This window comes from Nothoprocta perdicaria, unplaced genomic scaffold (genome assembly GCF_003342845.1).
Source record: "Nothoprocta perdicaria isolate Ctin4 unplaced genomic scaffold, notPer1 scaffold_98, whole genome shotgun sequence".
Lineage (NCBI taxonomy): Eukaryota > Metazoa > Chordata > Aves > Tinamiformes > Tinamidae > Nothoprocta > Nothoprocta perdicaria.
This window is the reverse complement of record NW_020456287.1, coordinates 458,014-471,750: the sequence shown is the minus strand read 5'-3', so window position 1 is coordinate 471,750 and position 13,737 is coordinate 458,014. Positions and strand designations below refer to the sequence as shown.

General features: G+C 45.5%; 1 protein-coding gene across 2 annotated transcripts in view; it reads right to left on the bottom strand.

Annotated features, from left to right (window-relative positions):
- FNDC3A (fibronectin type III domain containing 3A) overlaps positions 1-13,014 on the bottom strand; it is a 105,861-nt gene extending 92,847 nt beyond the window's left edge. The window contains exon 1 of one of the 2 annotated variants that reach the window (XM_026053277.1): positions 12,999-13,014. The gene's annotated coding sequence lies outside the window, so the exon portion shown is untranslated. Of the gene's footprint in view, positions 1-12,804; positions 12,818-12,998 lie in introns of those variants that run through there. The other variant, XM_026053278.1, reaches the window with a different exon arrangement.
- Between the last annotated feature and the right edge of the window lie 723 nt (positions 13,015-13,737).

The window sequence follows — 13,737 nt, the reverse complement described above, 5'->3', positions numbered from 1 at the left end:
ACTTACCCTCAAAAAGGTAACTTTAAGTACAGTTTTTTTTAGTTAAGTACCTAACAGTACCTAATCTTAAGCAGTTAAGTACCTAAGTAATAGCAAAAGGCACCAAARTATTGTTTTCTCGTTTCTCTCTCTCAAAAAAGAGGGAATAATAAGCCATGGCAGTGATAAAAACAAGTGATTTTACTGCCCTAAAATTGCACAAATATGAGTAGTATGACACTAGGCATAACCAAAGGCTTTAATACATACAAAGGCAATTTTTTTTTCAGAAAAACAACCAAAAAAACAAGCACCAATCACCTCAATGCTGCAAGGAACCAAGCCCAAGAAGGATGGGATGATCAAAGTGGACAGCCAGAGACACACTCGAGCCCTCCCAAGGGCTACCAGCATTGATTGTATCAACAGGTGAATGTGATTTTGCAGCRAGAAGGAGATTTTTTCTGCTTCCGTCGGCAAATAGCTACACGCTCCGCTGGACTAGCTGAACAAGCTGTCTCCAATTTGCTGACTTAAATTGTTGATACCTGTTCAGAARAGTAATTAGAGTGATTACAACTTTGCGAAAATATTGTTCCATATTGAAAATACTCCCAGACTTGGGCTATTTACTTTAAACGAGAGCACAGGTGCTGCTTTTATAGATCTGGATGCAATGCCTGAAGAAGTTATCACTCCAACACTGACTTCATCTGAAAACTGGAAAAATCGCCCTGCAGTGAAGCAGATCAACATGAGCTGGAACCACTCTGAAYGCAAAAGACAGGCACAGCAATATTTTAGTCTTATTCTGTATGAAACTGCTTTGCTAGCTCTGGATGATACAACTTCCTTTCAATTCCACCTAGTTCCCCAATATACAGAGAGGTCTTGAAAAAAAAAAAGTTTGTACTGAGATATCAGGTAGGGTTAGACCTACAGCCTGCAGAACCACTAATGAGAATTCACTGCTCTACTGCTAAAGTTTCCTGTACAACTGAGAACTAAAGGATACAGCAGCCTTCAGAGTGGTAAAATAATAAAAGGAGATAACCAAGGCTTTATCTTAAGGCCAACCCAGGCTGCCATGCTCATGGTCACAGCAAACTGGGCCAGACAAGGAAGACAACACACGAGATGAATAGCTGGATAACACACTGTTGCTAAGCACAGAGGCAGATGAGATGTAATTTTCTACTGGTGGTGCATTAAGGCAGGGTTACTTACAAGTCTGCACTGACTCATGCACAGCAACGACCGCTGCACGGACAGTTATCTCCTTCCTTGTCCTGGTACTGAACATACAGAACCAGCAGAAACGACTCAGGGTGTGATTCAGGGTGGCAGCCTCACCGAGGCTGCTCCTGCAGAACCCTCACCAAGGCCGTGCTACGGTTTAAGGGAGCTGCAGGGTCTCCCCATTCCCCAGCCAGGCTGGGTTGGAGGTTCAGGAAGCCAACTCCCCAAAKCTTCCAACCAAATTCCTATTCTTTTTCCTTACCTTCATACAGCGGTAAAGGAAATAGGAAATTAAGGAACAGGCACTGGAAGGCATTTTTCTGAAGGTTATCAGAGCTGACACAATAGCAAAGGCATCTGAATTTACTGTCTACAAATTGTTTAGAGATCCTCCAGGACTGATGCASAAGAAATATTTGAGTGGATCATGTGAATAATCACAGAACCACAGAATGGTTAAGGTTGGAAGGGACCTCTAGAGATCATCTAGTCCAACCCCCTGCTCCAGCAGGGAAACCCAGAGCACGGGGCACAGGGTGGCAGCCAGGCAGGTTTGGGAGATCTCCAGAGGAGGAGACTCCACAGCCTTCCTGGGCAGCCTGTGCCAGGGCTCTGTCACCCTCACAGGGAAGAAGTTCCTCCTCACATGCATATGGAACTGCCTGTGTTGCAACTTGTACCCATTACCCCTTGTCCTGTCACTGGCCACCACTGAGAAGAGCCTSGCCTCTTYCTCCATACATAAGGATATAACACAGAATAAGTTGTAAGGCTAAATTACGTTCAGTCTCAGTAGCTGAGTTCAGCTCCCTAAGCGTGTCTTCCTACAGCACTACTCACATGTTCTAAGGAGATGTATACAGCGCTGCTGATTACTCCATCATCTGCTCATTAAGGATTAAAGAATATCACAAGGCTGAGCTCACTGGGCACTGAATTTCCTCCGCACACGCACCGGATCAGCATTTCCATCTCCAAGAGCCTTGCAGCTGATCTCACCAATGGCCTCTTTGAAAACACCCCAGCAGTAAATCAGCTGGATCACCAAAGTGCAAGAACACACGAGTCAGCAACGCTGAGGCGAGCAAGGTGCTAGCGGGAGCGAGGGAGGCGGCTCTTCCCACCGCTCGGCGCTCCCAGCTGGAATATCGCATCCGGCTTTGCTTGGTCCCAGCCACCCACTCAGCATCAGTCCAGGAGAGATGCTAAGAGAAACAAAGAGGTTCCGGAGCTGCAGGATGGGCTGGTCAAGGAAAAGCAAAGACAGCTAGAGGAGCAATCTGAACTGTTTTGGAATTTGGTCTCCATACAAGCAGGTGCTGAATCTGGCAATCTCCAAAGGTCTCTCCCAAACTAGTTTTTTTATATTAATATGGAAGCCTAGTCCTCTGAAATATAACTCTGTAATGCCAAAGTTAAATGGCTTTCAGGGGGCCAGATCCCATGGACAGCCACCACCAGCTTTCTCTCCCAAGGCCTTAAACACTGGGATTAGTTTTTTGGATTCTCAGTCTACAGTTTCAAGGCACAGACAGCTTCAATCAAACTCAAAAGACTTCAAGGAACACGGTCCAGTATGCTGTCCATAACCAAATTATTTTATGCTCTACGTTTCTCTCAAGCGAATGGAAGGGCTGTAGAAGACAACTGCAAAAACAGAAGTTACAGTTTGTACAAAAAAAAAAAAAAAAACCCCAGCAAAAACAGGCCTTCTATTTTCACTGTTTTTTAGGCACTACTATGATTTTAAAAAAGCACACTAACAGTTAATAATGTTGTGTGCAACAACAACATGTTTAAGACTTATTTTCTACAGATTTGCTGTGTCTGGCTACCGTGGCTGATACAAAGTCCAATGAAATGCCCTTCCCACAAGTGGAGCACTTCCACCGCCTCCCCAGTGGTTTCTCCAGTGTGCGTTGATGGAGACACTTCCATGGCTTTGCTCTCCTCAATTTTTGTGATTTACAGAGCGCTGCTTCTCCCCTTATCTTCACAAAACTCACAGAAATGTAACACTCTTGACATCTCTACACCCGCCAAATCAGATGACCATTGGATATATACATTAKTAGGGAAGAATACACACAGAGGCCTTGATTTTATGTGAACTGAGGRCAAAGAGGCAAGGGAGAAGATGAGCCAAAGTGCCTAATACAGAAAGGTRCAGCATAAGGATTATGCTCATTAAGTGCTGCCAAGGTATACAGTGATACTGCATTAGGAACAGCAAAACTAGGGGCACTGCAGGATGTCCTTAGGTCAGCAGTGCAGCTTAGGCCCTGGTGAGACWGGCCAATGTTTTAGTATCTACCCCAGGACAAAATTACCTTTGTTATTTCTTAGATTTCTTACACGATCTCTCCTGCCCACCCATCTGAGACTTAGGAATATTATAGAGATTTCTTGGAATCCGCCAAATCAGCCAACCAGTTCAGAGGTCATCAGATGGAGTAGACAAATACGAGCACCCAACAGGTGCAAAAATGCTAAAAATGGGAAAAACCCAGGGGAAAAAATAATACACCAACCACCTCCTGGAGAGGGAGGGAGAGGGGAAAGCCACGTGTGACAGATGTTAATCATGTCTCTTAATGCACTGCTGGAAAGAGCTCAGGTACAGCGATATAGCTGCTGTAGAAAAAGACTACAGCACATTTAGCCAGTGATCCATAAGACCGCACCTGAGCTGTGAAAATTACAAAGCACTCGGAATATAATTGCTTTATTTAAAAAAAAAGGTTTAATTTTTTTTGTAGATTTGCTATATTTTTGATTACCCTAGTTTCCATTCATTCATGCCATACTTTCAGATGTGGCAAWTAAAATATACCAGCTTTTGCTTTCTTAGTGCTGCACTAATTATTTTGATTGATATGTAGTTTACTTAAAGATGTGTCTTGCTCTTCCTAAAGCTTTTTTTTCTGTTTTAGAAAAAATAATGGTTTATTGGAAAACTTGATAAAACATTTTTCAACAGCATGGAGAAACAAATTGCTATCTTTTTTTAAAAGAAGGATTCTAATGCAGCATTTCTATTTCACTGATTTTAGAATGTCCTTTTAAATGAATTACTGAAACAGTATTCAACTTAGACTCATTATTTGAAACATTAAAGTTGTAGTAAGCAGAATATACACACAAATTATAAGAAACACAGTAAAGTCCACCACTTTAATCACTAGAAACAAAATCAAAACAGTTAAAAAATGAAAATGCATTGAAAAATATTTTAATAAACTCTCTAATTGCTCACGAGGAAAAAGAACTTAKGACCTCTACCATATTGAAGCAAGCATGTTGTGAGCAGCTCACAAGTGATGCCACAGGGAATCACGGAAATCTCACAGAAATCCAGAGCTGTGCTATTCCTCTCTSTGCATACTTGGTCACCGTTGGAAGGCAAATATTAAGTGTGGGAATACGATTATCATGCAAATACTGCCTCACAAATGAAACTGCCCTTGGGTGGCTGAAACCGTTACTGGATCTTGCTCTCTCCCAGTGGCTGCCGCCTGTTCTCAGAGCACAAGGGGCCAAAATAGCCCCAAATCGTGGGCCTCGGTGTCACTGCAGTTCAGCACAGTCAATCAGCACCTACTGCAGGTTACCTTTACATTCCAGGTTTGAACTCCAGGGATTCAGGAGCAGCTCCAAGGGCAGTTCATGCACTGACGTCAGGGGTACCATGACTTACATGAGCAGGCACAGCAGGCGACAGGGAACACTCCAGCTGCTGACTTTAAAGCATTTCTGTTTACGAGCTGGCAGTTTCTGAGTCTCAAACAGGATAAACTCTCACTAACAGTTAAACCCTAAAGTTTTGAAGGTGAAGCCTAAATAAATAACTAGACCTTGATGAACCAGTCCTATGGAGAAGGCCAATACATTCCCTGCTAGTTCTACACTTGGCTTGTCCAGCATTTAAATTGTGAAGTACCAGGGTGTTGGCATCAAGAAAAACACAGTGAAAACTGCCTCAAAGTACTAGTTGCTGTTTTCAACGTTGCTATTAGATATATAYACACACAAACTATTACTAGATTCTTGTTGCACCTTCTGAAGCCTGTATGCAGATGAACGACACRTAACATAGATTTTGAAGATACTGCAAAAGGAGAATTCAGGACTTCCCAAGGATTTAGCCCTCCCTCCTTTCCTTCAAAGGAAAGGAGCTGAAACAGGCTCTGTGAGCTCCGGGAAGAGATAACCGGGGCCATTTCACAAATCACAGGGTTTATCTGTTCATCTTACACCTCATTTGATAGCGTGCACTTTCAAACCAGTGAGTAAGTGTCAGCAGCAGAGTATTAAGTTACCCCTGGCCTTTAGCAGGCGCAGCAGCCTGATCCACTGCCGTGTGTGGCTTGGGAGCTACAGCCAGTGCTACAGCCAGAGCTACAGCCAGAGTGGCCTCCGCTGTCCTGCGGAGGAGATGACTTTCTTCTGGGCCCTGGGAAGTATCCTCAGAATCAGAGTGATCTGYGAGGTGCACTTTATTTTGGCACCATTTGTAACTGCAGTACAATTCTACTTTACACACCACCAATCTAAACTTTGGAGCTGTTTCATTTGCTTTGTAGCCTTTATTCCCCAAACTCTCCTCATTTTATTTTCATACTAGTCAGATTAGCTTCTTCCAAGCTTTGGCCAGAACTGCATTGCCTGCAGTTTGTTTTCTGAAAATCATACGGGCTCAAAGCCTCTTGGCCTTGGCCACTTCACCATTTTTCTTGCCTTCATTTTTGTTTAAGAACATGCTCCTTTTCTGAAAATGCAAGCAGATTGGATGCCAAGGATCCAGCTATTTCCTTGTTTGTTATTGGCTCCCTGTTTTTAGAAACTAAGAGCAGTGAGGACAAATTTTCAAAGTAATAATTTTTCATACGATTCCATTATAGCAAACTAAAAACCYGCATTTATTTTTATTCGCGTGAGGTAACCGGTCACTGAGATAAATATATAGCATGGAGGGAGCTGCCAGCGCTGGAGCTACAAACAGGAGCGTACGAGTCAAGAAGAACCAGTAGCTCTTAACTCTTGCGAAACAGTTCTTTCCTTTCCTGCTTGTTCTGAAAAATGAAGACTATGCCATGCAAAGCTAAGATAACATCGGAGCAACACAGCTATTTGCCTAACAGCTGCAAATGTAGATTTTACCATTTCTTTCCACTGATCCCTTTTAAATATTGGTTGGTTCAGGAAAACCTKTAGGTCTCTGCTTCCAGAAGGAACAGGGTGATACATGACAGACCATGAGAGCCACTTGGAAACTACAACCCAACAGCAGGATTACACCAAAAGAGAAGGAAGTTTGAGGTCTAACAGACATATTTGATATACTGCTTAATAAAAACTGTCAACTGTCACAATTCAGCTTTACTAAGTAGCACTAGCAGCTCCTGCACTTGCGCCACGGCAAGCAACTGGCCARCAAGGGGTATTAAACCAGAGGACAGACGGAGCTTAAGGTTAATCTCACAAAAATCAATCAGTTGTAACTGCACCAGCTGCCCAAACTATCTCCCCATGCAGGTGTGTGCCAGGCAGGGAAACAAGCAGCCAGAGAGGTCCCTTTTCACGCAGCACCAATGGGGGGCATTCCCAAAGCCACAGACTACAACAGTAAGGAGTCAACAGTCACCTTGAAGGGCGCGTCCCCTGCCTGGACGTGAAGCTTAATGACAGCCCCACCGAAGCACTTACTTGCGTACCATGAAAGCAGGGGAGTCGAGCAGCACCTCAAGTTGAATGTCAAAATGCAAGAGGACCAGCTAGTTTGCCCTGCCAGAGGCCACGACTCTTCTCAGATTTCTACTTTACACCTTAAGGTGCAAAGGCTCTTCTGAGTAATTCTCAAYTGGTTAACAAAAATAAACCCACAGAGCTCTACAGACACCTGTTTGGAGCTGTATTGCCGTGATGCACAGATTTAAGTGTACTGCAGTATTTTTAAGTTGTATTCCYTGAAATGAAGCAATTTATCATTGCCACTGAAATGCCAGGATTGGGTGCGATGCACATCTATGCTGTTACAGGAGGACAGGCAAGTTCTGAGCAAGTCTGAAGAAGTTAAAACAGATTGTCTTTCAGCTGCATCTAGCACTGATCGTCTCCAACAGCCACTACTCACCTCTCTGGGTTCCTTCACTCTTTTTAAGGGCTTTAGTGTCTTCAGTCTACCTTCATACTAGACTAAATAGGTGCAGGAACAGCTCTGCTAAAACATGGCTGTTTCTACTTGCTTATTAGGTAAGTCCTATGGTTAATGATATTTACTTAGGCTAAAAAAAGTCCCTGAATATCTCATTGATAGGTAAATTGAGACCTTAGCAAAATACAGCTACAGTCAAGGTTCTTTCCGATCGTCAAGATATGAGAAGTCGCCCATTTTGCGTTTGACATTTGTATGCTTGTATACAGACATTCAGCATTTCATGTWACAGTTTTGGTTTTAGCTATCTGCACACTTCTCGCTCATCCTTGCTACATGATTTGCTACCCCCTTCTACAATGTGTTTCCCCTGCCCCAAGAAAAGTTGATATACTTGAATTTTTTCTGGCATATGACTCAGTTTCCTTCTGTCAAGTCATTTAATAGGTATAGTTCTTGCAGTTTAAAAAGAAGGAAAAAAAAAAAAAAGAGACAAAACTAAACAAACCCACCTATCACCAAAGCCCTACACTGAAAATTGGAAATTGAACCAGATTAAGATTTACTTTGCAATCCAAGGCATGAGATACCATACTGAACAGCCTACATTTGCAAGAGGAAGTGAGAAACACTTAGCATACAAGACCTACAAGCATGGGATACTGCCAAGTAAAGCACTGGCCTTATTACAGACATTGGATCTGCACACTGGGCAAACTTCACAGCACTTACAAAGACATAATTATGAATGTCAATGATCCACACACACATACTTTATTTTAAATAYAACAGTGAAGTTCTAGATTTAACTTTTATTTTCATATCAGCATATTCAAGAACAACAGATATTAAAAACTGCACTTATAAATGCATATATAAATGCAAGTAAAGAAAAGCATCTTAAACACTGTCTTAGTGTTTACCTTAAACACTAAGGTAAAGTTCACATTTTTGGGTCTTTACAGCCCACTTAATGAATCAAACTACTTCTACAACTACCACATCATAAATTCATTTCAACCTTGTTTTTTTCGCATGGGCAGTACTTCAATGGACAATATTTTCCAGATTTCAAGACAAAAAGGTGGGATTTAAACATTCCCCCTCACTTCTTCAAACCATAGAGTGCATCAGCTCTGATGTCTAAACTTAAAATAGTCGTGAAACAATTTTTTGACAATACGGTACAAGTCCACATGCTGCCAGGAAAAGAGAAGGGCCTGTTTTAATGGTGTGACTGGAAAGCAGAAGATTTATCACCACTTAAAATGATGGGCTTCCCTCTGACTAATAGACTATAAGAACAAAGTTTACTGGTTAAACTGGGATCGAAAAAATTGTGGGCTTTTTGTTTTCTGACAGCTCTTTATATATAGGCCCGAAGTAATTAAGTATGTAATAAGGGAGAATATTTTCCATGACCTATAAATGAAGAAGCTTTGTAGCATATGGGTCTCCCTCTTTCGTCTCTCCTAAATGCTTCAGAACAAATCTGGGAGTAGGACTGAAGGGGGAGAAAAAAAAACACAATACAGGCAAATTCAGCACTTCAGCAACTTGGAGAAGTTGCTGTGGGTATTGTGTATGCAACTCCAAATACTAAACTGAAAGAGAGTGCACCAGTGCTAAGCAAGGTGATGTTTTGACCTCAGAAAAGAGTGCAGAGCRATAACACAAGAAGCTTCAGACATCCTGAAAAGCTAAGATTAAAGGGAGACMAAAATTTAAGTTCAACTAAACCTGGAGGTCTAGTGAGACTGAGGGCAGCAAATGTGCTTGCCTCGGGCAAGAAATGGCACAAGTTTCTTAGGAGCAGTGAACACAGAGAGAAGTATGTCTAGACCGACCGAGAGAGGTGCTGGGAAGACACAGGCGACAAATATGGTGTGGAGAGCTTTAATAAAGGGCTTGGAAAGCTGAAGGATATTCCGTTCCCGAGGTACGACAAAAGTAAACAGAAAAACATTCTACCCGGATACAGCCGTGCAGGGGGGTTGCACAATCCTCCACACAGCTGTACTGTCAAAATGAAGACCAACAGCTTTTGCATCGAGTATGCTGACCAAAACAGATAACTTCAGCAAGAACACGTAATCTGGGATGTGGCTCCAAACACACCTATTACATGGATGAGGCTAGCAGGAAAAAAAACAACAGAAAAAACTAAGATATTACAAATGGTCTAACAAAATATAGATGGAAAATTTGCTGGGAATTTGCTAGATTTATGCTAAAGTTAGCTCCAAGACTCTTGKTTTTTTGTTTTATTTGTTTTAATGGTTATAGATTTAAGGGAAATGTGAAGTGGGAACAGGATCAGATCGTGGGGCAATGGGAAACAGAGAGATTTCCAAAATATTTATCCAACATGAAACTAACTGCAAATTGACTGGAATGATGGAGGTGAAAACCTGCAAGAAATACCTAATGTGTTGCAGACACTCTAAATACTCGGTATCCCAATGAACCCCACAAAAGGGAAGCCCTAGGATGACAATCCAAAACAGTACTGGAAATAAACAGAAACAGTAAAGTCTATGAATAGACAAAGTCAAGAAAAGGACTGCTCCAAGTTTACTTCATATAGCAAGAAGCAAGCAAAAATTGGCCTCGTTTCTGTAACACAGGAAACACTGGTCCCATAAAAATAATAAACATTGTTTGTGTCTACTGTAGAGAAAAAAAAACAGCTATGTATTCATTCCAATTATTATCACTGTTCTAAATGCAAGCAGTATCTTCCAGTTAAGCTAAAGAATCGKCCGTGCAAGTCAGATCTGTTTTGGCTAGATCTGGTCCTACAGTAAAAGTGGCAGCCAACAGCTCAAATCATGCATCATAAATTGCAGCAAGGTTGGATTTTGCTACAYGCTGAGAAAATTGTCATTGCATATTTAATCAAAGTCAACAGGTTTAAAATAAAGGAAGATAAAATATCAAGCTATTACTTATAGACCAAACAGATTCAATTCATAATTTGCCTTGCTGGATGATAGGCATAGCAAGGAAAAAAAGATCATGGTACCTCTAGGTACTTTAAGAGGTTGGACTAGAAAGCCTGTAGTGACTGGAAGCTGGAGGTCAGGAAAAAAGCTATACAAGCTGCCAAAACCTGGAAGGAATATACAAATTCCTCAGGTTCCACAAGGCACCAAAATCGAACACCAACAGCTGCAGAGAGCAACGCAATCTAGGAAGTGGTCTGGCTACCTCAAACACATTGCCTTTTTTAGCATTTGCCTGCTAAGGGGGCAAAACTAGCAAAGAYCTAGCAAACTCATTCCCCATCCTATGCCCCTCCAAAAGAGGGCCAGGAGGAGCCGCCTGGGTTTGCCATTTTGACAGAGATCTCAGTTAATAAATCCTCAGAGCAGCAGTTCTTCACACTTCCAAGTAGTCAGTATTTCTCCAGTCCAACACCATTCACAATAATATAGAGTATTTTCAGAAGYGAACTGTCAACAAGTCAAATTAGTGAGCTGCCTGAAAGCATTTAGAAGTTGTACTGTTTAAGAGAAAGCATTGATCCAGATGGAATATTGTACAACCCACCCTGTAAGGGTTTAGCTTCCCAGAAAGTCRTAAGACAGAACCCTGCAAAACATATTCAGCTAAGCAGTTAAAGTTGCAAAAACAATTAGGAAGGCTCTCTTGCAGGAATCTTAGGCCAAAATGATCATCAGCAGAACACTAAGTTAGCACAAGTAGGTCCAAAGTCAAGCTAAATTAAATGACCACAAGGTAGGGAAAAACACACAACGCCATCAAGATCCACAGCACTCACTAACCCAAACAAATGAGTTAGTAGTCTGAATCATAACTCAAGTTTCTGCAATTCCATTACATCATTACCTATACTAGCAAAAGCCTCTGAGTTTTAAGTCCCCAATGCACAAACTAGTGGAAACTTGAAGTTTTAACAAGGTAGAAATGTGCCCGATGGATGGAATCGTCTAACTGAAGCGCTGCACGTACTGCCCTGTGCCACAAGCAACTCTCACACCAAGAGCCTGTCATGCGGTAAAAGCCTCRGAAGGTTTTCCTCTGGCCTGAAAAACCCAAGACACTCATTCAATTTTGCATCTAAATCATCATCTACAGTGGGCAGGCTGTGCCTCTGCTCAASGATTGTTCACTGCGACCAAGTGACCCGGGCAACTGGTGGCCTTGCCGAGGACAAGGATCACCACGGTCCTGCATCTCAGCCAAAGCTTCATCCATCAAAACCACCATCCATCAGAGCCTGAGGCATAATCAATTCCACAAGGATCGGAAATCATCAGAAAAATAAAAATGGCTTGTCAAAACAAGGTCCATCAAAGAAAGCCCCCAATGCAAGATCTCTGTGCCTAGATGACTTGCRTCCATATCTCACGTGCAGTGAGTTGAGGTCAAGAGGCTATTTCTGCAAATTTGATGAGGACCCTCCCTGCTCCCCACGTTTAGCAGGAATGGCAGCTCCCAAGGGCCCCACGCAGCTGGCAACATTACTGACAGCGACTTTCAGCCTCCATGCACGTGCCCAACCTTCTCCCCACCTGCAAGCTCGCTTCTCCTCCTTGCACCACATGACTGAACTTCACAAATACTTGAGACTTGTTTCCTTAAAAGTTCACGGCGGGGGGTGGAAAAGCAACCGGCCCTTCGGTCTGCATTTGAAGGCCTGCCGAGTTGCTATGATTCAGACTGCTTCATGACACAATGCAAACACACACGGGCAGGCAGGCGCACCAAAATCCAGCTGCAGCCTTGGGGAGCAGGACTCAGCTGGGTGGTGTAAGCACACAGCCACCTGTTGCTGTAAGAGCCTAAATAGCTTATTTTTAGTTAAAACTTGGCAGGACTGCAACCTCCAGCTTCCGAGACAGAGGCGAATAAATACACAAGAGGCAAAAAGTTAAGAAATCTGAAGTCGCAATAACTTAGGCGATTTAGGATTTTAAATATGCAGATAAATATTCGCTCGGACGCGGATTTAGGTCTTATAAAAGGATGTTGGGGCAGGAACTGCCCGACGATGCCGGCCGATGGGCAGCAGCGCCCGCCGCCCGGGGTCCCCGGGCGCTCCCGCCCGAGGCGCCTTCCCGCGCGGGCTCCCGCCGCTCATCCCGCCCGTTAAGTTTCGCTTTTGCTCGCGGGCCGGGTTTCGCTTTCGGGCTGCCTGGACGCGGCGCAAGTTGGCGCCGGGGCGGCGATGCCCCGGCGGGGCGGCGGGCGCGTCCCCGTGCGCCCGAGGGCGCCTTTCTGCCCCGCGGGGCGAGAAAAACAACGGCCAGAGGTGCCGAGAAACGGCCACTTCCTCCTCCTCCTCCTCCTCCTCGGCGCCCGTGGCGGCCGCGCCGCTGCTCCCCCCGGCCCCGCGCCCGCAGCCGCAGGGAGGGAAGGGAGGGATGCAGGGGAAGGGAGGGAGGGAGGCGAGCGCCCCGACTCACCGCCATGGCCCCGCCGCGCTGCCGGCTAACGGTCCGCTCCGCTCCGCGGCGCCAGGGCGGGGAGCGCAGGGGAGTTCCCGATGGCGCAGCCCGGCCGGGGGCGGCGCCGCCGCTCCCCACACCCCCTCGCCCGCCCCCTCCAGGTAGCGCCGCCGCGGCCGGAGCTGGCGCCGCCGCCGGCTCCCGCCGCGCACCTGTCACTGCCGGCCCCGGCCGCCGCCGCGCCCGCCGCAGCGCCGCCGCCATCTTTGCGAGGGACGGAGGCAGCCGGGGGGGACCGTTGACTCCGCGGCGCGCTGCGCCTGCGCGGCCCCCCCCCAAAGCCAGCGAGGGGGCGGGGCTTTGGGGAGAGGGGCGGGGCTATGGTATGGGGGCGGGGCCTGCGCGGCCACCCGCGGGCGCGGGGTCCGGGTGGGCGGCGGCGCCATTTGCCCGTGTTCCAACGTCCCCCGTGTCCCAACGTTTCAGCCCCTCTGCGTGGGGCCAGGCGGCCCCCAGGAGCAGATCTGCTTTGCTGGGCACCCGAGCCCTGCCCCACTGTGTCCCATATCCAGGGAAGGATATGGGACATAGTCAGGGAAGGAGGAAGAAATGTGTTTTTTTCCCCGTTACTTACACAAGGAGGAACTAYCTCCCCTTAGCGCCTGCAGTGCTGGGTTGATGCCCTGAGAGCTACTTCTCTGTCACCCCTTGCCTCGTGCTTGTCCTTCTSAGCCGCATGGACCCCAGTGGAGGGAATAGGGCATTTCATGGAGCCCATTTGCCAGTTGACCTCCAAGTTCCCCATTGCCAACAAGCGGCTCCTTGTTTCAGCAGGGTCTGAGTCTCTCTTGCAGCTGGACGCGCTCGTGCAGGCAGCAGCAGCGGCTCTTTGGCCACTGGGTGCTACAGTGGCCCTCTGGTCGTGTCCCCATGGAAGCAGCCGGTGTCCCT